At 40.4% G+C, this 26,323-nt stretch overlaps 1 protein-coding gene and 1 long non-coding RNA gene across 3 annotated transcripts in view; one reads left to right on the top strand and one right to left on the bottom strand.

Moving 5' to 3' along the window:
- The window catches only part of LOC308178837 (uncharacterized protein), a gene marked incomplete at its 5' end in the record, with an annotated part of 46,856 nt that extends 23,817 nt beyond the window's left edge, over nucleotides 1-23,039 (top strand). Inside the window, 2 exons of one of the 2 annotated variants that reach the window (XR_013939989.1) lie at nucleotides 18,715-18,800; nucleotides 18,940-23,039. Of the gene's footprint in view, nucleotides 1-18,714 lie in introns of both variants that reach the window. The other variant, XR_013939990.1, reaches the window with a different exon arrangement.
- The window catches only part of LOC308178838, a 53,529-nt gene that overhangs the window by 5,251 nt on the left and 21,955 nt on the right, over nucleotides 1-26,323 (bottom strand). Inside the window, exons 2-4 of the long non-coding RNA XR_013939998.1 lie at nucleotides 24,535-26,114; nucleotides 15,016-15,111; nucleotides 5,823-14,354 (exon numbers count right to left, since the gene is read on the bottom strand). This is a non-coding gene — a long non-coding RNA (uncharacterized lncRNA). The remainder of the gene's footprint in view (nucleotides 1-5,822; nucleotides 14,355-15,015; nucleotides 15,112-24,534; nucleotides 26,115-26,323) is intronic.

Genomic DNA, 26,323 nt, shown 5'->3' with positions numbered 1-26,323 from the left:
TCAAGTTAAGATATTACAATGAGAGAGAACAGATCTCCTTAATCAGGGGATTACTGCACAGAAGGATCCCACCTCCCCCCCAATATTAAGTCAAAGTACAAAAGATACTTATCTAAACTTACCCAAAAAACTTCCAGTTCAAAATCTTATGTAAACAGGTCTTTATAAAGTGACAAATATCATTGTGCTCCCCCCAGCACTGTCAGATTTATCAATAAGTAGTTCACTAAATTTGTAGGTGCAACTGTGACCCAATGAAATCAATGGCAACATTTCCACCAAACTCGATGGGACCAGGATTTCAGTCTGCAATTTGTGAAATTAGGAACATCAAGCTCTAGGGCTCTGTTTTGGTTTTGCTCCAGAACTACATTCTGATCCAATATTTGTCTGCTTTTCATAGATACATGGATGATTATAGTTGGTCAAAGCTGGCAAATGAAAAAAAAATACAAAGTTCTCTTATACAAAGACAACAATACTTTATGTTCCCAGGACAATTTAATGTTTAATGCTACTACCCCCCTATCCCAGCTCAGGCACTCGGTAAAGACAAGAGTAACTTTCTTCATCCCAAAAGATTCTGGGTTCACAGAGAAATTCCCTTAAACCTCAGTCTTCCAGAGATAACCACAGGAGAGGAGCGATGAATCACTCCTCTCAGGAAAAAAGTTTTGCAGAGTAATAACTTTTTTTTTTTTTTGAAAAAAATATGCCACTTGCCTGATTGATCCCTTTTGGTTCAAGTGGAACAAAACCTCTTACAATGGGGCAGCCTTACTTTTCCTCTAGTGTGCTCACTGCAGCCCAATAAATCTGTTCTTCGGTGTGCCCATAATACCACCAGCTGATCAAGGCTCAGCTGAGTGCTGTATGCTCGGTGACGATGTAACAGGGATCCAAGATAAGTAACCTCCTATACACATGACAGTAATCCCCCCTCCATACAGACGTTTTTAAACCATCTTGATATAGAATTAAAAGACAGATGCAAAAAGAGGTGAAATTATTCAGGATATACAATGGAGGAATTTTATTACCAAACTGACTGCATTATAAATCAAGTGCTCTGTAAATGCAATAAAACAATTGTTTAGTCTGCATGATTCATACCACAAACCTCAGTATTCTGTGTTTTGATCTTATTGCAGCAATAAACTGTCTAGACAGCAATTAACAAACTGTTTTTTCTTCAGATGTTTGGAGTGCCTTTGCTGCCTGATCGGCACTCAGAAATACAGGGCTTTTTCTTCTATTCCTATTAATTATCAGGTTGATCAAGAAGCACGGTTAGCCATTCTCTGTAATTGTACAACATTTCTCTTTAAGTGAATTGCTATAGGAAAAATACCAATAATATTGTTTTTCATTAGTACTAAGTAGCTAAGATAAAGATTTATTTTGCCATGGTGGTCTAGAATGAGCTTTAAACTATAACTTATACTGAGAAATAGCATGCCATTTTAGGCCCTGATTCAACAAACTACTTACTCATGTGCCCAACTTTAAGCACGTGAGTAATCCCAGCAGAACACGTGTGTTTAAATTTTGGTGTGCGACTCGGTATGTTCCTGAAGTACAGCCAAATAATTGATCCAACCTATATAGTTACCCCTTATCTTTCACAGGACAAGTGGAGCAGTCACGTTGCTTTTTGATGTTCAGCTTAATGGTTTACCAGTCTGAGGTGAAATGGGAAGGGTCTTAAAACCTAGGTGGGAGAAAAGATACCCGAGAAAATCCTACAGAAGAGGATTACAGATAGCTCCTTCAGGTACTCCTTTAGCATACATGATACAATGAAGCCTTTGAAAAATTATAATGAAATTACAGAGGGTTTTACAGAAGGTTAAACAGAACTGTATTTCCCGCAGCGGCCCTGCAGGTGAACACTTCCCTTTCAGGAATGATTTAGGGTGCGAGAGGAGGCTGAATGAGGACGAGCAGGGGCTGCGGGACGTTTGTTCAGCAAAAACACCGACGCTGTAAACATGCGGTGTCTGCGCGTTCACGCTCACAGGGAGAGCTCACACCCTGCATCGTCTCCCTTGCTTTGGGAAGCAGATGCAACTCTGTAAAATTTAAGGCAGATGAACACAGACATTCCCTGATGTTTGCCTGGTATAAAGCAGCCAAGCAGCATGCCGGTGGCTTCCAGGAGCAGCTGAAAGCTCGACAGCCACCCGGGCCTTGCTGGACAGCTCCTGCCCGGCGCCCGGGAAGCCGTGCTGTGCCGTGCCAGCCCATCGCGCGTCCCACTGGCAGCTGCAAGAGAACCCAGACGGAAAGGTAGCGAGGGTGCTCTGCTTTTGTGAATTTACAGAAAGAATGCCATAGGATTTGGCCGTACTTTGAATGCAAAGAATAAACGTGAGGTCTCAAAAGCAAAGTGAAGATATTTGGTTTGAAGCTTATTTTCAGAAGTTACAAGAATAGTACTACTTCTTTTAAGAAAAAAGTGCAGTCTTTTAAAAGTGTTTTCTTTTACTCCCTATCTTCACTGTAGAATGGGGAAATGAGAAAAAAGAAAAAAAAAAAGGAAAGAAGAACGGAAAAGCTAGAGTCTGATCTAGTTTGATCATCCTTTTCATGGAAAAATAAATTTTCACTTGAAAGGGAACTTTTCAATGAAATTCACATTTTCACAGTTTTCATTTGCAGTGTTTCTAACAGTTCTGGAGTACTGTTTTGTACCTGCAGAAGCAGAATATTTTATCTCGATGTAAGAGAAAACACTGTGGGTCTGCTCCTGGTAAACAGCGTATAAAAGATGCTTGCTGAGCTGACCAACAGGAGCAATGTGAGTGGTATTTTTTTAAGAGAAGCAGGTTGTGTACAAAGACCTGAGAAATGAGATGAAACTTGGGAAACAATTCTTAGAGCATTGTATGAAGTACTACAAGGCATTGAATTTGTTAATAATATCTATACTCCACAGAGTTTAAAAATAAGTAACAAACATGTCATCCATATTATAAGGAGACAGTTCTAGTGCAGATGCTAAGGAGTCAAAATGCCTCAGCAGGTGCACCTACCTGTTATGCACCTACCTGTTGTTGGCCCTTATTTCATTCAACAAAACAAAACAACAACAAAACACACCACCGGCACCACCAAAAAACACCACCACAAACTAGATACTGGAAATGGCTGGAAAAGCTGTAAGAAAATGTTATAGAAAAATGGCTTTTACTGGCTTTAGGAAAATTCAGAAGTGGTAGAGGTAACATTACCTCTTTAATTGAACTACATGAACATATTTTGGTAACTTTCCATTCTGAAACGATGCCCTAGGAATAGGTACGTTTACATTGGAGATGATGTTACTTGTAGCTGATTCTTTGATATATCACAGTTCAAGAGCAGATCACCTTATCTTTAGGAAGTTTCCATGGCTTGCCCTGTTATTTCAAGCAGGCCGTTTCTGCAATCAGTTGGCTGGAACAACCATGCCATTAGTAAAATATTTAGATGGTGTATGCTTCCAGAGCTAAAAGTCACATGTAATGAAGTTTGAGTACATGCACTGAGGGCAAGGCCAGCAAGGAACCCCAAAGCTTCACCATCTTGTTTCATCAAGCAATGTCACAATAGCAGGGGAAAAGAAGTTTCTGCGACTGCATATAGGAGGACACACATCTTACAAGTTATCGATTGAATAATTGATAAGTCCTGCAAGCAGCAATTACAGTGGAGAAGTGTGGATGTCAGGATTTGTCTGCTATATCTGGAAGGGCTGAAGCAGATGGGAGACTTGAGTGTGACCCTGGGAAGTATGGGAACTGCTATAGGAGTCAATAAGTGCCCCATAATCCACTGACAAATACTTGCTATGTTTGTTTGGTTTTTAAATTTCAAAGAGTTTTGCTTAAAGAGTTGTACACCATTTATAAAATCTAACTCTTGGTTCAGCTTTTTTTTTTTTGTTTTTCCTCTTTAAAATAAACTCACTCCTTTGGAAAGCTTGAAAAGGAAGCTTGCTTTCATTCTAATTTGTTTTCTGTCTATTATGTATGAACGCTGGGCAGATTTAGCAGGGTTGCCCATGAAGACAGACAGACCTTCAGCTTTGATAATATTTTCCCTAGAGAAATATTTTTTGTCTTGAGAGGGAAGGAAAAAAAAATAAAGGACTGTATATAAAGAACTGTGCAGCCTTTTCAAAGTTATTAGGAAACATGCCCAGTTGGTCAAATCAAATTCTGAGGATGCTAACCTTGGCAGTGTCCCTTTAAATTAATTTTGCAGTCTGGAAGCACACAAACAAAATGTTTTAACAAATTTCTTATCTGAACAAGAAGTAGTGGCAAAGCTGGAGTTTGCTGCCCTGCATGGCTCGTGCCGTGCTGGGGAAGAAGTCCGTGAGGGCTCTGCGCAGGGCCTGCCGGCTGCGCCCTCTGCCACCCACCCGTGTCCCCCGGCCTGGGCGAGGAGGACAGAAGTGGGGCAGCTGGGAGGCTGGCGGTGAAAGCTCCTTCGCTTTATGACATTTGCTGGCAGCAGTGGCGTGTGAAACACAAACATGAGGCTCATTTCACCATGCTGGTGGGGTTCCCTCTGGCAGGGCGGACTGGGAGGGTGCTGAGGCTCTGCAGGCCACGGGTCCCCTCTCACAGGATGCCCCTCGGCCTCCAGGCCTCCATCCAGCAGCCCCGAGAGTCACTGCTGATGCCAGACTGAGCGGCCTTTGCACTGGAAAGGATCGGGAACCCAAGACCCTTCGGTAGTGGGGTGGTGATTTGCAGTTGGGGGCTGCCTGAGAGGGGCTGTCAGTGGGGAGATGGACAACAGAGAGGCAAGGGCAGGCTGCAGAGGCACAGCCACGTGGCCACTCGTCCCCTTCCTCGAGGACATGAATCTGCCTGTGGATTCTGTCCACACCGATGTGCTCCTAAAAGGTGAATCTCTGTCTGGCTTCAGGACATTAGCTCATCTAACTGTGCAACCCAGCGAGGCACTACATAATATTCATGAGGGCATGCTAGCACTTTCAGAATATTTTTTTAAAGACAAATCAGTATTTTAAATCTGTTTTTCAGGTTTTCAGAAAAAAATCTCAGCTACACATTTTTTCCTTTTTATTTCCCCCTCCCCCCCCCCCTTTTTTTTTTTTAAATCTTAGGCATGAAAACACCTTTTCTCTCTTCTCTTGTAGATTTTTCTTTGGCTTTAAAAAAAGTACAGAGGGTAAAGGCTGTGCTGATGAGTCTTAGGAAGGTGGGCGGAAGGCAGGGGAAAAAAAAAAAAAAGTGATTTGTCTTTTGTGCTGCAGCACAGAAACTGCTGCCTGTAATACTGCAGCCAGGCATGCTTTGTATGGCCAAAAAGCAAAATAGTGGCATTGTTAAGTTGGATTGCTGAATTTCATTAGTGTTTTTTCCCCCCTCCTCCCTGCCGCCCCCCCCTTTTTTTTTACTCAGAGGTAAAATCATGTTTTTACAGAAATAGGAAAAAACAGCCTTGTTTAACTATTTTTCAAGATTTTTGTTGTTGTTATTGTAGAAGCACAGAACAGCTTCTGCAAGAGGGAGATGCTGATTCCTCTTTGTTTGCTGTAACTCTCTGCTAAACTATATGCAGCTGTTGCATGTTTATTTTTTTTTCTTTTAAATTATTTATTGTTAACTAATACTGGGTCTTTTAAATAAATAGCACTCCTGGCACTAGTTGTGCAACCAAGGAAATCTTTAGGAAAATAGGAAAAAGATTACCAAAAAAAATTAATAAAAAATAAAAGTACCCCACAGTCATTTCTTCATGGAAAAATTACCAGGACCACAGAAGTTGTTTAAAACAGAAATATGACATTCCACAAGACTCACCTGGTTTATTCTTTTACTCCAGGCTCTGAATTCAGATCAATTTCTTCCCAGCGCTCTGGCTATTTTCCAAAGTGAGCCTGAACTCACTGAAAAGCAAAACTTGAAACAAGAAAGTCCCCTCTAACTCATGGCATTGCTCACACTTTTGCAGCCAAATCAAGGAAAAAAAAATAGTTTCACCTGGTTTTGATTCTGAAATCAGGTGATCGTCATCTATTTTGGATGACTATAACTTTGAGGATTAGCTTTCCTTTAGACTTCGGGGATTTAAGTGGTTAAATGTCCACGTTGATCAGCCCCTGGCAGAGGGCTGTAATGAATGCCAATCTCTCCAAATCAAGTTTTACATAGCTCTCAATACAGCCTTCGAGAAAGAAAGGCAAAACAAAAGCTTAAAATTTAAATATTCCAAATACATTTTGTTACATTTTCTTCAACCTAATGCTGCCAAACAGTGAATCTAATTAACTGGACACAGGAGGGCCTTTATGAATGGAATGTAACATAACCATACAAAGTAATCTCGTTACATTGCAACAAGAGGTTAAATACCACTTCCTGCTATGTAGTAGCTGTTAAGTATAGTATTGATGAAAAATATGCTAATAACACCTCCTGAAAAGAATAGCTTAGTTCTTGTTCGCTAATCTCTGCAAGCTGTTTGGTAAGCTTCTTTTGTGCTATGGTTATATCACATGCACATCAAGCACAACTATTCTGTTATGTCTATCACCCTGTTCTAAACTGTGTGATTGTATTTTTTGTTTTTCCATAGGGAAGATTTACATCTGTATACACATAAATATAGATGCACACAAATAGCCAGCGTTTTGACCCACAACACCCTTCCTGCCCCCTTCTCTGCCTTCCTCTGCAGGAGCTCAGTATGCAAGGAGCTGCCAGATGCGCTGGTACCAGCTGCGGCACAGAGGGAAGACAAAGTTGGGAACAATGGCCTGGGTTTGGAACATAGTTTTTGCTGAAAATCCCCAAAATTTCACTTAGGGCTATGCTAGGATTTATTTTTTTCAGATTTATACAGAGAAGTGAGAATCTGTCCTTTCACCTGCAAGGCAACAGAAATCTGCTTATAAAGTATTGCTGTTTGCATCTGGGGGATAATTATTAGTCAAAGTTCACAGTTAAACCCAAAATTTTAACTTAGGAATAATGTCAGAAATGCTAACTGTTTTAACTCAGAGCAGCTGGATTGGATTTTCACAGTCACTGGACTGATTTGCAGCTGTATTAGTCTATCAGCGTCTTTCATTAGGTGTCTCTCATGCAGGCAGGGACATCATGCTAAGCCCCTGTGTTCCTTCTGTGCATGGGCCCATCTTTATCTGGAGAGTAATGTTCTGTTTTCTTTTCTCCCTCTTCATTTCCATAAACAATATGCACAGTTCTCTGAGCCATTCAGTCTGCAAATAAAGGCAGAGGGCTAAGTAAATTTGCTTCACACCAATTATTTTTGTGAGGTCACTGAGTTAAGCATTAAAGAATACTGCTGTGGATGAGCACTTGGGAACAGTATGATTTGCGCTATGAACTGGACAAAAGCACTCAGTGCACAGCAGAATACGACATTTATTGGGAAGCTTTGTTCCACGAGCTAACAGAAGAATAATCCTTCTCTTTTAACAACTCTGAATTACTCATTTTACCACATAACCCAGCCGCACTGTAAGTCACTTTTGTAAGTCACAGCATAGAAAAGAAAGTGAAAGATGTGTGATTTCAGAAAAAAAAATAAAAATTGATTGCTCGGTTTAGTCGTAAGCTGTTTTGCTTCTATGCACAGCGTGAGGGTGAGTAGTCGTCAAATTATTGTGTTGTGTTTTTATGCAAATAAAATTACAGAAGGAAAGAACATTTTTAAATAATCAGAAGCCAAGTGAGGAGCCAAGAATCCAGCTGTTGCAAATTTGCATAGCTTTATTGTCACACTTCTTACAGCCGCTTGCACCAGCAAGAGTCTGGCCCTGGGTCTGACTGTTTACTATGTACGGCTGGCTTGTGAGCAGTAAGTAACTGTGACAAAATGCTCTGCACATGGGTAATTGCTGATGATTACATTTCAGACAAAGGACTCCAGCGTTAACAAAACAGCAAGGCAATATTTCCCCGATGGAAGAAAAATTATACTGCAGTTATATTGCTATTAATGGAAGAAGTGAGTCAAAGTCACTCTTCTGATTTTAAGATGTGAGGCCAGAATCAGACCCTGACATTTCAAGGGATTTCAAAAATCAAAGAGAAAAATATGATTGTGTCTGAAAAAAAAGAAAGATATTGGGCACGGGCGAGAATCAATTGAAATTTGATCTGGAGTCACTGCAGGACTGCATACTTTATTGGCCCTCCTAGCAGATAGGAGTAAAAAGTAGTACCCATGCTGGCACCTTTAGTAAGACTAAGTTGCTTTATTTTTGGAAACTTTGTTCTCTTACCGTAGAACATAAGTGACTATTATGTGTACCAATAAAAGGAAGGCAATCAAATTACACACATTTGATTATTTAGTCAAAAATAGCTTGTACATTATACATCCAAATCCAAATAAAGCACGTGGCGTGCCTTTTGAAACCAGATGAAAAGCTGAATGTAACAATGGCCTGTAATCTCACTGCCCGGCTCTCGTTGTGCCTTGATTCCTGCCAGGACGGTACCCAAAGCCTGCTGAGAGTAGATGGCACTGCCTGGAAGGAGCAGAGGGAAGGCTCGGGTCTGGTCCCCCTCGCCTCTCACCCCAGGGCTCCTGCTTGCTGGGGCTCTTCCTATCATGCTGCATCGTAATTGTCCCAGAGGGTGCAGAGCCACACACCAGAATCAGGCCATGAACCACCTCCTTTTTAGCTGGGGGGCTTGGAGCTGGCTACAAATCCCCTTTATAGCAGCTTTGGGTTCATTCTGCTCTTTCTTTCTCTTTTTTACTGTTGCCCACTCAGCAACTGGGGGTGGCATGCAGATATCTTCACCTGGCTGATCAGAATAGAGAATTTCTTGTCAGAGGCAGAACAGTGTTTGGAGCCTTTTCTCTTTTTTCCTTTCTTTCTTGGCAAGTCATTTCTTTATTTACCCATTGGCCAGTCACTGTATCAAGCTCTCCCGGGTGCTTTAGTTAACCTTCTAAATGACTTTTCCCTCTTCTTCAATATCATGCTTCAATTCTGTGTATGGGATGTTCATCGTATACCTGCGTTGTGCTGAGATCGTATGGCAAGGCATGCAATGGAAATATCACAGTGGAGGATACTGTTCGTTTTTTCTTTTTAAATATTGTATTGAAAGAGAATATATTGCAAATAAAAGCTGTCTTAAAGAGAGTTTTTAATCTTGCACTAGTTTAATGCCTTCCTTGTTTTTATTAACAATGCAGGTGATTATTGCTTTCTCAAAACAGGAAAAATTGCACTACCTTAAGGCCTCATTGGGTCATCCCTTTGTTCAGACAGAGAGAGTATCACTTAATTAAAGTCAAACAGACAAACCTATCCCTCACCCATTTACAGTATTTAAGTTAGTAAGGGCTGAAGCAGATCAATACACGAGTCTGGTAAAAGATGTCATTTTGCCATTTACAGGAAGAGACAATACAATGAATGCAATATTTGCTCTTTTCTTGAGATGTCTGGGTGTCAACGATAACATCCAAGGTCTTTGCCTTTGTCACAAATATTTGATTGTCTTTTCAGCACCCTCAGTCAATAACAAACACCTCCGACACTCACTGGCTGCTGTCCATTTTCAAAAAAAAAAAAAAAAAAAAAAACAATGCCAAGAACTGCACATCCATCTGCTTCAGAAACTTGTGAAACGCTTTGTTTCATTTTTTTCCCACTGTTCTGAATAACCCGTTTGTCCCGTATGTCAGTGAATTTTAGTTCCTTTACACTTTCCAGATCTGTGTGGACCAGGCTAATACAACTAGCGCTGACAAATAGACCACTGCCTCCAGATATTAAGCATGAGCAGTGTCTGAAAAAAAAAAATATTAAGAATTCTGTAAGTTGATTAGTGCCTGCTTGGAATTTTGTGCTATTTATTCAGTCCTGGGAATGAATGGTGAATTTTACTTGAGTCATCTTCCTAATCTCCAGTGCTGCAGATCTGAATGACCATGCAGCGCACGCATGACATTGCTGCTTTTAGGGAACACAGAGTGTAAACAGGTCCGAAATTAAAATAGCAAATTCCACAGTTATGACTCCAGTAAAAGTTATTCAGGCATTTAAATAATGGGACTTCCTACTCCCCAGATATCTTCCTTTCTGAAGAATTGTCTCAGGAAGGGATAGCATCAGGGATCATAAATTGTCTTTTGGCTTTTCAACACTTTACAGGCTCCCATGCATCGCCAACAATAGGACTGGGGAATGACTCTTAACAGCTCATTAAGGCTGTTTTTGCCAAATGCAAATAATAAAAAGGCCTCTTAAGAGGCTGTCTCATTTTTATTCAGAAAAGCCTACTACAGAATATAAAAAGATGCCATAAAATGGAAATGCAATAGAAGACCCAGTGTAGTTATCTTTGGTGTCCTTTGAAAGATTTCCAAGCTAACTTCAAATCTCATGGGCGTTTCTGGATGGATAGCTGAATGATTTTGCTATGTGAATAAGATGGTTAATTCAGAAGGGCACTTAAAAAAATAAAATAAAAAGAATAAGATACTGTGTTGGGAATGCATGGATTTCTGAAGAGTAAGGGGAGTGAAATAAATAGGAATGAGAATTTAGTGGACTTGCATCACATTTGCCACAATTTTTTTAATATTAGTTCCCAATTCATTCCCCTTCTTTGGTTTTACTGTAGGTCTGACTCTTGAGTACTTTTGCCCTTCCCACAGACAAAGAAAACACATCTCGGCTATGCCTGAAATGCAGTTTGGTGTCCTCAGACAAGAAATTTTCTTCCCATTTATGATAAGTGCTGGACTAGATTAGCACAAGCAATGGCGAGAGCAGAACTTCAGAGCATCGCTGGAGTGTCAAGGCCATTGCCCCCTCCAGCCACACCACCTCAGTGCCCCCGCTGTACCGATATTGCTGGGGAGGCTCACTCCCAGGTATCCCCCCACAGCCTTCAGGATCACCAGATCAGGTACGATCCCTGCAATCATGTCCCGGGGGGTACTGGTACCCAAGCTGACAGTGGAAAGAGAAACACGTGCTGAGACCTGACAATTTCAGCTCTGATGTTTCTTTATTTTCCTTCCCAGGCAGATGCAGGATTCTGGCTTGATTAGTCTATCATGATAGCACCCAATTTACACAGGTTTAAACACCTAAAGCATTCCTCAGTTTTGCTGGGAGTGTGGGGGGCTTGAAAGCTCATTACTTTTTAAAGTCAGATCTGCAGGTAGTCTATGGTAGGAACCACAATAATATCTGAAGATTGCACTGGAGTCTGCTTTACTCTCTAGTTTGTATGGACAGAAGTTTTGGATTCCTATAGATAAATCCCAGTCCACGTAGGCACCAAAGTCACAGCTTGAATAAGTCCACTGACTTTGACTGAGTAAAAAAATTACTCCAGCACAGCTCTAGAATAACTCGATGAAAAACTAACAGAATGATGACAATTTATATCAGCTGATGTTGAGTCCAATTGACTTACATGAGTGTCTAATATTGATGTATTCATATGAGATTTAGGTTTACTTCTTTCCCTCCAAAAATATTTTTCTTATAAAGTGGGTTGGAAAAAAACATTTCTCATAAGCTGAGCATTTGCTTAAATCTGCATTGTTTGAATACCACTAGGTATTCCTTATTTTATTATCATCATTGTTATTTATTGTGTAACAACACTAGAAATTCCTCCAGTGAGAATCGAGCTGTCCATGTGGGAAACAACTCTGTTATGAGAAGTCCCCCAGAAACATACTGGAGATCACCACGTGGAGCCTGGAGTCTGCAGAATTAAGACTCTTAATAAATTTGTGGTACTCTCTTAAATCAAGGTTATGAATAACATGAAGATCACACTTGGTAACTTCCCTTGAGGAAGGATTGAAAAAGAAACAAAATAAATAAAATCCCCTGGGTCTGCAAAACCATGTGATCCATCTCTGGGCATCACTTCGGCCAGTGCTGACCCATATTATTTCCTACATCAGTTTCCTCAGTGCTTACCTTCATACAGCCTGAGCTAGTAGGATCAAATCTCCTGGTCTGAGGTTCCTGATAAGTACTGGGAGGAAAAAAAAAAATAAAAGAATAAGAAAGAGAAAGAATATCATTAGCTTTGGCCTTTTTTCCTCTGCTGTAAAACTAGAGGGGTCATTTCTGGCTCTGTCCAATGCAGTTGCTGATGTTATGCCACACGCAAGCTTACATTGTGATTTATTGCAGTTTTCACTACCTTGGCCTTTCAGAGTGGAAGGAATGGGCAGACTTGAGTTTTTTTAAAATGCAAATGAACCAGAACCTTGAGGGGCCTTGGACTATTTTCCTAGCTTCCTGATAGCCCATAAAATGTGCCTCTAATATTTTGTTATGATGTGAGACCCCCAAGAAGCAGCATAATGAAAAATGGTGCTGAGTTCCTAAACACAGGAATCAAAAACATCTTCATGGTCTCGGGAAGCCTGCTTCCCGATAAGTTAACTTTTCCTGAGACTGCAGTCTGCTCCCCAGGTCCCCCACCCTCCCACATTTAAAGATCACATTGATTTGATAGTGGTTCATTGGCACTATGCCCTATAAAAAAAAAGACAGTAGGGTTAAATTGTGAATAGCCCTTAGTTTTGAAAAACTGCTGAGCTCCACCATATGGACTGCTATATGGCAAGGAATATGCTTTATTGGCATTGCTTGGAGGTTTACAAGCAATCTTCTTGAAGTTTTAATGGTTGCTTGGGTGATTTATCCTGTCTTGAGAGTCAGTGCTGTTAGGAGGCACCCAATTCTTGAGCTCTTGCTTTCCTTTATTATGAAAACCTTTAATCTTTCCTACATGTACCATAAATAACCTCATTATGGCCACACAGAGAAAATGTAACAGTTCCCATGTAAGTTTTGACTTTTTACTTAACACTTTTATGAGCTACTTTAACTTCACAAGGGGGGTACTTAATATACAGCAGCAGAAATTTGAGGGGTGAAGAGGAAGACCAAGAATGAAAGTGTCATGTACAATTTTAACTCCAGTGTCATTTTTCTCAGACAGGATTACTGCCATGAAGACAGGCAGCCTTTGCTTCCTTGAAGTTCTCAAGGACATCTCATACTGCTTCTTCCAGTGAGTGCTTCACAGCACTTGGCAACCCAATATCTGGTATCCCAACCTAATTTTCTCCCCCAACACACTACTTAAATCTATTCTGCTACAAGGTGTTTTCATGGAAAGAAATATTGGATATCTTTGGAGAGTGGGATAGATAGCACTGATAGAGTTAAACTGGACAGAAATTTTGAGGTTCACACCATGAATAACAATTAATTCAAGTTATCAGATGCATGTATTTAAGACAAAACTCACAAAAAATGTTGAGCATACAGGAGAAAGGAAAATCATGATAACCATGGTAGCTCTCCCCAGCTATATCACCCTTATGATAAGTATAATCATTTAAAGAAGCGTCCTCAAACCCGATGAATACCCCAAACCTCTATGACTCTGTATCAGATTTGTCTTGGTCCAGATGTACTCTTCCCCTCTTTGTGTACCTGTAAAATGCAGATGGAAACATTTACTTCTCTTTGTGAAGCTTTGTGAGATCTATAGAGAGAAAAGGACTGTATTAATGGTCAGTGCTAATACTTCTATTTCTTCTTTAGCTTTAGCAGTTCTGCCTAAAGGGATTTTCTTTAACAAAACCTAGTTTTGGGTGAAGGAGTTAGTCTTTGCGTCTATGGGGGATGTAGATCACCACACCCATGGGTGGAAAGCATGAGACGAATCTCAGATAAGGAGGGAACAATTAGAGAATTCAGAGTGATGTTTCATGCAAAACGACATTCAAATTAGCATAAAACAGCCAAACATATAACTTGAGATGGAAGGATCTGTAATTGAAGCAAAGCTCTAAGTGCTTCTCTTGAGCTAATTGCCATCTCAAAGATTGTTTTAAGAGAGAGAGGGAGAGAGAGAAAAGGACTGGAGGGCAAATTACAACTTTGGAGTAGGGATGGACTAAAGTTAGAGGATGCATGTGAGAGTTATGCAGGGAATTTGCAAAGGGTTGGGCAGTGTTTTATGGAACATTTGCCCTTAAGTTTTAAAAATGTCCTTGGTTGTGTAAGGGGGATGGGGAGTGCAGAGTAGGAAATACCTCTCTTTTTTTTTTTTTTTTTGATAAAGGACATTCAATTTGAATTTAAATAGAATGTAAAAGGTAGAATAATAATAGACCATCGTTTACTTACTCTCACAGTAATCCTTATGCCACAGGTGAGGACTAAAGCCAACTCCCCAGTTCCACATTCAACATTACACATTTACCTGGGAGATTTTCACTATTGTCCGGAGTTCAGCTGTTGCTCTCAGCCAGGAGCAGGAGCCCATACCTGACAGACCAGTGGCAAACTGGCAAAAATAACATTACTGTAAAAACACTTCAGATAATCAGAACTAGATTAATTGGCAGCAGCTCACATGTTCTGGAAACACTTTAGTACAGAACGTAAAGGGTGATACTTTATCACCAATAAAATGTCCTGTTAAAACCTAATAATAAATGTATACATATTGCTGGAGCTTCCAGAGGTTCAGACTATTAGCCCAATCCATCAGTTTTTTGTCCTACTGTGTTATCTTATTCAGGGATTGCAACTAATTGGAAAATGAAACACTTTTTTGTTATAATTATTTCCAGCATCTAACACAGTTTAAATGTGGGATGAGAGTACCCGTGTGCTGCTACAGTATGGAATAAACACCTGTTATTAAACTGGGATTTTAGTTGCAATTTACAATATCAAGAAAAGTGTAAGTAACTGTTTTTCACCTCTGTAAGGTCTATGAATGTAAAATGGATGTGATGTCAGTAGTAATTTTATTATTTTGTCTTCTTGTTCAGCAATTCTGGTAAATGAACTTCCATTAACAACACAAATGCACTGACAAGATAGCAAGTCTGTGTGCATTTAGCAAAGCTGGAAAGAGTTTCCCTTGGAAGAAGTATGAGTGCACACAATCCCTTCCAGTGAAGCTCAGAAGTGAAACACAGCTAGAATTTATTCCTCACCTTAATTTTGGCTTCTTTGTGTATTCACAGAGAAGGAATGGTCCTCCAACACAGTGCACAAAATGAACTTGATTTGTACTTACAGAGAAATAGTTTCTGTTGGGAAAAAAAAAATGAGGAAGGATTCCATAGGTCTAAGACTGCCTGCTATATCTATAGAAAAGACTTTGCAGAGAAGCAACATTGGTCCTGCGGGGCACACGGAACTCTTACACTCTGGTGGGCTTCAGAAGCAGCCATAGGGGCTGGGGAGGCAGAGATGGCTCTGTGGGTACCACAGTGGCTGTTTTTAGGGGCCAACCCCCAGGTGCTCTGCATCTCCTGCAGCGGGAGGTGGGGACCTGGCCCTGGTTGTGCCGTTAGCAGTGCCAGGGGAGCAGCTGGGCCTCCCCCTGCTTCTGGGTCATGCATGAGAAACGCAATCTGATCTCCATTGTGGGACACCACTCAGACATCCAAACATGTCTTCTTCCCCGTCCATGTGCTGTGCAGATGGGTGCACTGTGTTGATGAGGCAGTTTCAATTCTCCTGGCTAAAATTCTTAATGAAAACGGCATACGTTCTCAGTCAGAATGTAGTCTTCAGAGCTCATTTGCTCAAATAAACACAGATTAAACAAATTAGGAATATATAATCAGATATTTTCAGATACTATCAACACAGTTATCAATTTTAACAAGCTGATCTGACAGACAAATTGGTGATATCTCTCCTACAGTCAATTTTCCCTTTTTGGGTCTCATCATCAGGTCCACCCATGGGTGCTGGTTGAGGCTGCACAATCCTGAAGAACTGTTTCCTTTAGCTCAGCACAATATTTCCATAAGTCTGTGGCTATTTCCCAATTTTGAAGATGGTGTGGGGAGGGGATTGGGAGCTGATGATAACGGGATGGAGGAGATTAGGCAGCTAAGCCATCCATTTTAGTTCCAGTGATCAAATTTCACAGCCTTTATCTGAAGCACTGACTAGCTAACTTTTCAAGTGAGGGTAAAATGAGGGAGTGCAGCTATAACCAATAACTTAATGCATGTTGATTGACACCAAAGAATTGTCATCTATCCAGAGGTGCCTGTGTCGCCGTGCTGGTATATGTGCTTGAGCTTGAGAGTTTGATCTTGTAAATGCTTATTCTTGTTAACTGTAGAATTACTTATAGCAGAAAGTTCTGCTCCCAGTTGTGATTGCAGTCATGGTACTCACAATAAATATCACAGCACAAAGATGAGGTTTATAAAAATCAGTGTAGATATCAGGGAGCAGATTCTGCTCTTAGGCAAACAAAATGCTTAAGGATCGAATAGCAAATGCTAGATTGGACCATTAGGTAGAAATTTCTTATCAAGAGGGGAAAAAAAATAATCAGGAGAATTAAAAGCCAGTGTTGCCCAGACATTTTACAAGGAATTGTAAATGCTTAATACCATGGGTGCCAAATGCTATGAGATACAATTAACTGTTATTAAGCTTTTTATGATAAAAGAGAACTTTCTCTCACAAATAGTTTTTAACTAGCAGTTTTATTTGTTTATGCTCAGAAAGAAAAACCTTTACATGTTTTATTTAAAACTAAAAATGCAGTGTTATACATATTAACATTCTGTGAAAGCTCCCAAGAGTTTTCCAGACCTCCCATAGGTACCCTGAGGGGAAAATCAGAACCACATATGGGGAAGTGTGGGGGTGAGAAGAGAAAGAAAAGTTAGTTCCACGTGGATTTTAATGCATCGGATCTCAGGAGGCATGAAAGAAAACACAAAAATTGGGCATTTTACAGGGGGAACACTGTATTGATTTGCGATCTTTATATCAGAAGGAGCTCAATTAATCTGATTTTAGTTGACTGATAATACATCCCTACCTTTCAAAACCAGTAGCAACTACCATAGCAACAAAGTATAAATAAATGTACATAGCAAAATCCACCATAACAAAAGATAATGATGTATATTGTTAAAAATGGAAAATACTGTAGTTTAGGTCCCAAAAGCTTCAGAAGTGCTCACAGCAGTATTTCTGTTACAGGAAAGACTTGAGGTCAGTTTTAAATACAGATGGTGATTTAAGAGTTTTGATCTTTGTTGTTATTTTACTCTAATGATTACATGCTCTATAAACAGAACTAGACAAGTCATGTTTCTTGTGAACTGCTGAAGTAATAAATGTGTTATTTAAATTAACCCTGTAGGGCTGGCTATATGAAGGTGAAATGAAAAGACAGAGAGGAAAGGTGAGAATTTTGTAATAAACATATGAAAACTACAAATCTCTCTGACTTTGCTGTCATGGGATCAGAAACTCAGGTGTACAGACAGTATTGAAGCTGCCAATTCTTTGACTCCACAGAAGTAGAACTAATGGCTTTTCTCCAAGTGTTTGAATGGTCACTGTCATGATGTTTGCCTAGCTGAGAATCCTCCAGTGTTGCCATTGGTATTTGTAACCTGGAAACCTCTTTTTGTTTGCACATACAGTAATATATGTGTGTGTTCTGGAATTCTTTTGGCTAGTTTGACACCAGAGGATAAATAATAGGGCACCATATTAGATTTAAGAGTCAGCTGTCAGCCCATAATGAACAAAGACATTCAGAGGATTATAGATGTATTGCATTGTGCTAAAACTTGGTGCAAAACTGCTACGACTAGAGCAAATATATTTTGTACGACTCTGTACGACTAGACCTTTTATACATATTTAAATACAGAAAGAAATAATTTTCAAGTGGGATTATGATAATCAATTTCCATTGTTTTGCTATTTCAGAAAAAAAAATCACGCCCAAAACAAAAACAAACACACAGGAAAAACAAACAAACAAACAAAAAAAAACCCACGAGAACAGTTCCTTAAAATTTCTGCACAGTTTGTTGTAAAGAAATGATGCAATGGTTTGGGCTCCAGGGCCACCTCAGCCCTGCAGAAGGGCAGCAGAAGACGCCTCCCCAACAACTTCCCCTTCTCCAGGTGACCCTGGCGCACACGTACAGAGACTCTCACCCAGCAAAGTGTGGGACAGCACACAGCATGTGACCATTACATTGCCGCAGCAAAGGCACCTGCTCACCAGAACATGACTGAGACCTTCCTTACTCTTTTCTCAAAAAGGAATTTCAAGAGCAGGAATGTTTTCTTATCAACAGCAGCCACTTTCAGACAGGCAGCCTCATGACTGCTGGATCAGATAAAGTAGCTATGGAATTTATAGTGTCCCCATTACTCAGTATCTGACTATGATATGTCACAACATCACACTGACATTGGGAAACATTATAATCTGTGCATTTCCCCGTATAAAGGGTGAAACTGGGGCAAGCAAGGAGAGAACAGGTAGTTTGCTCAAAGTTGCCCAGGAAATTGTCAGTCCTCAGCCAACATCCCACTCGCTGTGCAGCTCTTCCTCTCTAAACCGATGCCTGTGAGATTTTCATTAATGATGGTGTCTAGTGAGCTGTGTAGAGTACATGGAAATGTTATATCTGATGGACAAATTGCTGCTAGAAGTCCACAGAAGGCTCCCACTGTCCCTTATGCACACCATGCATGTTCCTTATGGAACCTGCGCCCAACAACTCCTCCCACGCAGTGGTGAGCAAATCATGGATTTTAACAGCAAATTTGGTATCAACACACCCATGCAGACTGAGAGGTAGACTATGCCTTCCTGCTCAGCTGTCTGCTGTTTGTATTTTATACAGCTGGAAGAGTCAGTCGTGGGCTGGACCTGCCTATCATCACTGCTGAAGTCATCGCACTGGGAGACTCAGTGCAGGATTTCAAAAGTGTAAGTGTGGTGGATAAAGAGACAAAAGGCATGAGGTGGGGTAAAGGCAGCCATACTGCTGTAACTGATAGAAAATGTTGCTCTTATACGAAACTTATATGTCTCCTTTTAAAGAAGTAATCAATAAATCTTTCTTCAGGGACTGATGTAGCTCATAGACACAAACTGACATGCTGATGATGGAGAGGCCTCCCGACCTAACTGAACTTCCTTGCTTTTGCTAGCAAGAATTAGAAGGTTCCCTCTGCGCTCCTTTGTACACCGGTCCTACCTGCAGTGTTGTATCTGTGATTTGTTGCAGATAGGTTTCTACCAGTTCCTTTTTCAGGGTGCACTGAGCACTTTCTCTTTTTGGTTACTGCATGACCACAATAACGGCCTACAGTATGCTGACGAGCAGTTGAGCCTGAGAAGAGTGAGGAGCTCTTTGAATTAACCCCAGCGCTTTGTGCTCAGAGAGAGATGTTATCTGTTGCTCAGCAAAAGTCATTTTTGTGCAAGACGAAGAGATAAGACATGAAAAACATTAGACATTTATTTCCATTTCTTGTTTTCATGTGTACATTGGTTTAAACAGCATTATAGTGCAATTTCTTAAGATGCATTATGAAAGACATACAGTCATACTCAGGTAGTAAATTAGAAATTAATAGGCTCTTCCAACTAAACAGAAATATTTTTTATTCTAGCAAAAACTCTCAGATAAGTAAGTACTTGTGGGCATCCAAAGAAAATATAACTATTGAATCAATATACCTGTCATTTTTTAGTAGTCAAAACCAAACCACACAGAGGAGGAAACACATGTAATATGGATTATATGATCATTTGGCTAAAAAATGAAAAAAAAAATAGTCCCAATTTATTCTCTATGTGAACAAGCAAACAAAAAAAGGCTTTTAATTCAACAGGGTTGCTTCTGACATGAAGCTGTATTCAATGCAAGCGTATCAGAGCCCAACATTTGGTTATTTCAAGACACACACTCAGTGTTGGTGGCTTTCAGTGAAGACTATTGAGAAACTATGAAACCAAACCCAAACCTACCTGCTGACAAATGATCCATGAGCACATTTCCCACTTCCTCATTCTGTCTGCACTTCCAATGTACTTAACAACTGCAAGACTTGTACCAGGACTGAAGTTCATGTACAAACTGTTAAGTTACAAGCTTTAATCTAAATGATACATAATATAGTATAAAAATTACATTAAAATAATTTTATGGCAGTCTGCTCTTGATACCACACGCGGAAACAGAGAAAAAGCACATGTTAAGCTGATGTAACCGTGCTAACTTCACAGAAAAACCCTTCAAGTGAGCAGCAGACAGATGAAGTCCAAGGGAAGCTTCGCTTCCAGTGCAACAGAAGCGCTTTCTGATCATTTATCAGTGTGATATGCTTGGGTTAGTACCAATTCACCAAGGTTCTTAAGCTAAGAAATTACTTACATGCTTTAAATGAAGGACACAGAGCTGAAGTACAAATGCTATATTAGAATATATTGTCCTTTGAGTCAGGAGATGTTTTGGCACTGGATTAACACCAAGAGCACAGATTCAAAAAAAAGTTGTGAAGAAATCCACAGAATTCTAGATGGGGCAGAGATTTCACATAGGTTTTTACCTGCGCTAATACCTGAAATTTCCTGCCTTTCTGGAGTACTAGGAATATGAAAATTCTTTTTTTTTTTTTTTAGATTAAAAATAGTATTTATTTAATATGGAAAATATATTGCAGGAGGCACGTGTTGATACATACTTAAAATGCTGTGTTACTGTGACACTTTATGAGCTATGAATATTGAGATTTTCAGGCCACATTAAATCTGAAGCTGATGTGTTTTGCAACAATTTGTATAACTTCACCACAGATCTTTTCTTCAGAAAGAGGGGGCAAGCAGCCCCCCCATTATTTTTTGTTCCTTTTCTCTTCTTTTTGTCTTTTTTCTTTCTTTTTTTTTTTTTTTTTAAACCAAGGATTATATTTATTTGATTAAAAAAAAATATAACCCCCCATAAAACTTATGAATTCTCTCTTTGTTCCAGATGATTGTAACACTTCTGAATTAGGTAAACCATTTGGTGTGTGCTTGCGAGACCATAGAATGAATTTTATTACAGCTACAAAACAGATTTTCAGAAGTCGCTTAGTAACTGAGAGCAGATGAAAGGGGAACCAGCTGAGATCTGTGCACTGCAAATTGTTTCCCCATGATTAAACTATTTCATCCTCCGGGCTAACATCTCTGTACTTGTTTGGCAACAAGTGATAATGTTAGTGATAAAAGTCTCTCCTGGATGATCAGGGAAGGATGATAACATTATTACCTTTCTTGTGGTTAGTACATATTTCTTTTACAGACATTTTGCCAAATGCAATGAAATACGAGGGATTCAAATAAAATAATAATTAAAAAGAGTAACATTGTCATATTGCAGAATGTTGTGATATGTTGCTAGAATTTTGCCTTGGGAAGAATGCAGAGAACACTCTTATTAGCACATGAAGAGCACAGTATGTGGCTGTGTTCCACTTTGGCCAAACTTTTTTTGGTTTAATAATCACATTTTTGGTTTAGTTGTGAATAACCAATATGGATTATTGCTATGGATTAGTAGTTATGATAAACTTAACTGTACTATTCACAGAAAAACATATAGATAGCCACTGAATTTATAACTGACTTCTTTTCAGAGTGAGAAAGAAATACTATTTATCCTCCAAGCTTTTTTTTTTTTTTTAAAAAAAAAAGAACAAATTATGTCCATTACTTTGCTTATCTGTTTTTATTATTATTTTTTTTTAATACTCATTTTATAATGTTACATTTTGGACAAAATATCTCTAACTTATGGCCACCGGTTTCAAAGGTGAATCAAACACAAATTATGCACTTATATTTTTTTCACGTTAGTGGGAATGCTGAGCATTCAGTGTCTTTGAAAACCAAGTTACATTTTTAGGTGTTGTAAGCCTGAGTTCTGAATAGTGCTTAAAATAAACTTTGAGCTGATGTTTACAAGCATTCCTGAATAAAGGCTTAATTATCAATTCAGATGCTAGTTTCCAGACATCTAAATTTACAGTTTTGGCTTAATTTGTGTGTGTGTGTGAGAAAACTTGTGGAAACATTTGAAATCATGAGTTTAAAGAAATACGGATAAACCAAAAGAAATGTTTCTGAGCCATTTAAAGCTGGATGGAGATTAAAAAAAAAAAAATCACAGGAAACTGATACCAACATACAATCATTACTACAGGAATCCGAGCACTTGGACTCTCAAATGCAGCGGCGCTGCTTGACATAAAGACACCCATTATTTCAGCATGCATCTGTAAATGCGTGCTAGTGTGTGCTGAGGCACCTAGGAAGCCGCTTCCTAGGTAGGGAAGATTTATATGCAGCCTATTCAATACCAGAACTTTTGCTACTAAATGGTTTTCAAATACAGTTCATTTTCATGCCATGATCTCTAATGAAAAGTGCCTGCTGAGTGCAGTACAAACCATTTGGTGCCCCAGTGTCAGGGGAGGAAAAGAACAACATTCAGTAAAACTGAAGGTTTTTATTATCACGTCGTAAATGAACAAATGGCATCTGTCAATACAAAGGGACTCATAGGGGGTATAGAAAGGAAGCTTAGTTATTACACTCAGGGTGTGCTGCTGAAGTGACAAACTGGAGTTTTATTAACATGCCAGTTATAGATCTCTTCCTCCCCCACCACCCCGACCATTTTCTTTTACCTCCTTCAATTTGGTACATACCAGAACTGCTGTAAAATGAGCTTTGCTCAGACAGTGCTCGCCATTTAATGCTGGAAGTTGCAATCAATGCTACCAGTAATTAAAAAGTGGGGGCCTCTGTATTCACAATGAAAACCCGGCCCCAAAGTCGCCCTTCATTTGGAGAACATCACCATACAGGATCAGGCGGCGAGCCTCTTTAACCACTAATCCCATCACAGTTTTCATATTTAGGCAATAAACATCTTTCACTGCACTGATAAATGACAAAGGTGTTTATGAGCTTCAGGAAATGTTTATACCAAATGTATAAAAACCAGAGATGGGATTGTTCACGCTCGCGGGGAACTAGGTTTGCACCGAGCCTGCAGGAGAGGCAGGGGTGAAAGGAAAAGGAGGCTCAGGGGGAGGGAACCTCCAAAATGATTTTTACTGGAAGATATTAAGCTTCTTTTCTCATAAAACAGTTTAGTGGCCCTGAGAAGGTGTGGCTGCAAGCTGGCAACTGCCGGTGAGGCAGAGCCCCAAGGAGAGCCGGGGAAGCCCTGGGGACCCCCTGCTCCCTGCCTGGCGGAGGAAATGGGGCTGGAAGTGCCCCCCCCCCGTGCCCCGCCGGGGAGCCGAGCCCTGCTGCAGGTTCACAGCGGGAGCGTTTCTGTCACAGAAAAGGGAAAAGCTGGTGTTCCTCTTTGGGAAAATTGTACAATTAGACCTACAGTATGCTGAAAAGAGCTTAGCAGGCCAGATCTAAATCATGTTAGCAACCATGCAAATACAAGACATTGGGCATTTTTAATGGAAACAAGAAAATCCCAGAATTGCTTATGTGCTTTACCAACTTTTGCAACTGCAAGGATGAGTTTGTATTTTATTATTAGCGAGCATCAGAGCTGCGTTTAAAATGAAACATGAAAGGAAGTGCTTTTCGGTTATGACTATAAACAACAATTTCAGTTAAACTTCTTTTGCAAAACACCCAGAAAGTGATTCTTTCTTGCTAATGCAGAAAAAGAAAGCAGAAGTTTTATACTGTCCCAAACAAGAAAGGATTTAATATAATGAAACATAAGGATCAAAACTATGAAGCTAGGAAGTTCAAAAGAAGCAGGTCTCGTTCAATTTGCAACTCAGACTGAGCTCGTAAATTCAAGGCTTGCTGGTGCTTGGCAATGCGTGGGAATGCCGGAGTGGTTACCCACAGTCTGTGCTCGCCGGTTGAATTCCCTCCCTACACAAAGGAGCATGCTTTAGCTCCATTTTCAAAGGGTAGTAGTGTGGATGTGGTCCCCCAAGTTTTTAGGGAACATACAGTTAGGGAAGGGTGCGCCGTCTCCTGCGACCCCCACTGGGGATAACGCACAAGCAGACTGTGTCATACCACTGGCAATGAATTACAGTCACAAGTGTTAGAGCAAACTCATTGCAAGTGGAAATTGTGCAGACACCGACACAGGCTGCTTGGGATAACACATACTCGTTATTTTTCACCTTCAACACCTGATTCAACCTTGTTCCAACATTATTAACATGTCATGAAAACAGAAGCCTGTCTCTGAGACTTGCCCACCCTGGCCGTGATATTGAGAAAAAGCTGTTCTGTCAAAGCTGTTTGGAGGCCAGGCTGTGCTTTGCTCAGCTCTCCAGCAGAGCTGGTACCCTCAGCTGACACCACTCCGCGTGGCTCCATTGGCCGTGCTCCCTTTTCACACCTGCACAGGACTTGCCCCCGCCACAGGTTTAGTGCCGCTTGTTGTAAAAAGATTTATCCCAACCTTTGTACAAAAGCTGGGCTTCCTTTCACCAATCTACAAATTAGAAAGACTCTTAAAGCAGGAATAATCTCAGGGGTGTCGCCTTTTGTATGGGATGGCTTTATGTGCCCATTTCCTTCTCATGAGGACTCCTGCTTTTACAGCTTAATGACAACAACACTTGGCTACGGCGTCTGTGCCACAAGTGGAAGGGAAAGCAAATCTGGGTACCTGGCTGAAGCAGTCGGTCTTCTCTTCTCTCTGTCTGGAAGAGTAACATCGCTCAGACCTCCATCCACGCACACAGAGGCGAGTGTAGGCCGACATAAATGCTCTGCTGAAAGAGGGAAAACAAACCTGATAAGCCTAAAACACTAGAGCAGTACTTCAGCCCTAAAAAAACACTGAAAATTGTGGTGGGTTCCCATCATATTGAAGCAGGAATCTTGCCTTAGCAGTCAGCTTCCTACAGCAGAGTTACGATGGGTGACCAAGAAGAGGTTACCTGCGCAGAGTGGGGCTTGTCTTTTGCAAAGTTTTAACTTAAAATCAATGTAAAATGCTAATAGATTAATTGAAGATTGCCAAGCTGTTTCAGTAATTTTCTTCTTTTTGGTTTTATGTGGTGGGAAATGAAAGAGCTCATGTGTTTTCTGCAGATGGAGGGCTGGGAACAAACCTCAGTATTTGCTTCAAATTAAGAAAATACATGGCAATTTTACTTGTTTGTCCCCATGTCCTTGTGTGTTTGCCTCCTGTAAGAGATTTGCTTGCTGGAAAAACCTCACAGAAAGAGCAGCTGTTGATATAAAAGGGATTATTTAGAGAAGACAACTTTTAAACTAATAACACAGAGTATTTACATTGGAGATGTGATTATGGCCTACTTTGGGATGAACACTTCACCTCTGACATTGTGGGACTCTACTGCATGCTCATGTGCCTCTGAACCTGTCCAGATTTCCAAGCTTGTCTGAACTGGGGACTTTGTTGTCACCAAGATAAGGGTGTCTTTTTATGATGAGAGCACAAGCATGCGATCGGGACTTTGAGTGAGACAACAAGGTGGAGACCTGTGTGCTCTTGGTCACACACTCATCATGGGGTGACCAGCACAGGCAGGGGAGGAGGCATCAGACATCCTTGCTCCGTGGCTGTGCACGTGTTTGGGTGTACAACAGCCTGTGATGAAGTCTGGGTCTCTACAGTTACATGCAGATTTAAAGCCATGTTGAAAACTGGGCTTGGTGTTTCCTCTAAAGACAGAGTGTGCATATTTAACACAGAGATAAGTAAATATCTGTACCTGAAGTTCTGTATAAGGAATTCCTTCAGGTCAGTCACAGGAGTCACAGGTAGGCCTCCCACTGCAGTCCGCTGAGCTCAGGATGAAGCCGACTAGCCAGGAGCTAGCAAAGCTCAAGCCAAACCTGCTCGTGGGGGCATCAGAGGACCTGCAGGACAAGCTGCCAAGAGCTGTAGCCTCGTTAGTAGGCCCCAGACTGGGAGGGGACATCTATCCACTGCATTTCACTCAGCTTTTGCTCTGGGCACAAGCATTTAAAGCAATAAAGGTTTCCTGTATATCATGCAGTTGGATAGTCTACAGTCCAATAAAAAGTGAACGTTACAACCCTTTCTGCAATCCAAAAGTAGAGATGTCCTGTTATATCCAGTTGATTCATTAAATGAGCCGTGATCTCTGAGACTTCTGCTTCTGTCTAACTTAGGTCAGACCAGAAAACAATTTCTGGAGTTAGTTGAGGAGAAATGTCTACAGAAAGCTTGTGTCATCACACAGCTCTCCTTTCCTGCATAAATCAGAACAAAAGGCTTTAAATTTACAAACACTTATCTTATGATATGAAACTAGAGACTGACAATACTAACGCTGGCTATTCCTGTAGGTACCACAGCATGACCACAATGTTTTGTTTGCCTAGTTGTTTTGACCTTGATTGTATTGTGGTTTGAGATAGATAATAAGTTAATTATTGTGAACAACATACCAGTCACGTAA

The sequence above is a fragment of the Anser brachyrhynchus genome, assembly GCF_964034855.1.
Source record: "Anser brachyrhynchus genome assembly, chromosome: 16".
NCBI lineage: Eukaryota > Metazoa > Chordata > Aves > Anseriformes > Anatidae > Anser > Anser brachyrhynchus.
The sequence above is the reverse complement of the archived record's forward strand: the minus strand, read 5'-3'. Positions and strand labels throughout refer to the sequence as shown.